Source organism: Propithecus coquereli, unplaced genomic scaffold, assembly GCF_000956105.1.
Source record: "Propithecus coquereli isolate 6110/MARCELLA unplaced genomic scaffold, Pcoq_1.0 Scaffold935, whole genome shotgun sequence".
Classification (NCBI taxonomy): Eukaryota; Metazoa; Chordata; class Mammalia; order Primates; family Indriidae; genus Propithecus; species Propithecus coquereli.
The window spans coordinates 166,948-167,799 of record NW_012155674.1 but is presented as its reverse complement, the minus strand read 5'-3'; the positions used below and the strand labels follow the sequence as shown (position 1 = coordinate 167,799).

The 852-nt window shown below is 62.6% G+C and overlaps 1 protein-coding gene across 1 annotated transcript in view; it reads right to left on the bottom strand.

Annotated features, from left to right (window-relative positions):
* Positions 1-852, bottom strand: part of LPCAT1 (lysophosphatidylcholine acyltransferase 1) — a 53,001-nt gene that overhangs the window by 17,956 nt on the left and 34,193 nt on the right. The window lies entirely within an intron of this gene.

Genomic DNA, 852 nt, shown 5'->3' with positions numbered 1-852 from the left:
AACACGGGACACACTGCGATGTCATACAGGACGTGCCATGTTGTCACACGGGATGTGCCATATAACACGGGACACACTGCGATGTCATACAGGACATGCCGTGTTGTCACACGGGACGTGCCAGGGCTGAAGGAGCCTCCGCACACACCCCCAACGAGTGACGGGCCCCACGGGACCCACAGCTTGCGCGTCAATACCGCAACACAAGCACCTAGGTGAGACCAGGCGTGGCGGGTTTCTGGCGGGCGTGGTGGCACCTGCCCCACCCTGGGCACCGCCCACACCTTCCCGACCCCCCGAGGCCACACACATTTTCAGAGCCACGATAATGCGATGTGACCATTGACAACTCGTCTGGGGATCACGTGTGACTCGAGGACTCTGTGCGCAGGGTGGGGGAGGGGAGACGTCCTCACACGCCGACAGAGGCCGGCGGGGCACCTGTCACCAGATCGCCAGGGAGGGGGCACAGCATTTAGAAGTTCTGGCTGAGCTGGCCAGCGGTGGCCCAGGGAGGGTCCCGTGGGGACCGCAGCGGGGCACAGCCTTTTGGAGTCGTCAGGCCTTTGAGTGATCTGACTAAAACCCCCGAAGTACGGCATGTTTACCAGTAAGGACACCACATGGCAAGAAACACCCACGGTGACCCACAGGGTGGGGCAGGGGTGGCCCCGCAGCTTCCGGAACTAAAGCATGTTCGTGCTGCAGCGAGGACGAGGGACATGTTGGAAGTCAGAGGTCTGCCACGCTGGGGACGGCCCACCTCGTCAAACAGCGAGAACATGTCTTCCAGCACGCCGGACACGGGGACCCCCAGGTACGCCGCGAACTCGGGAACCCCGATCTCCTCTC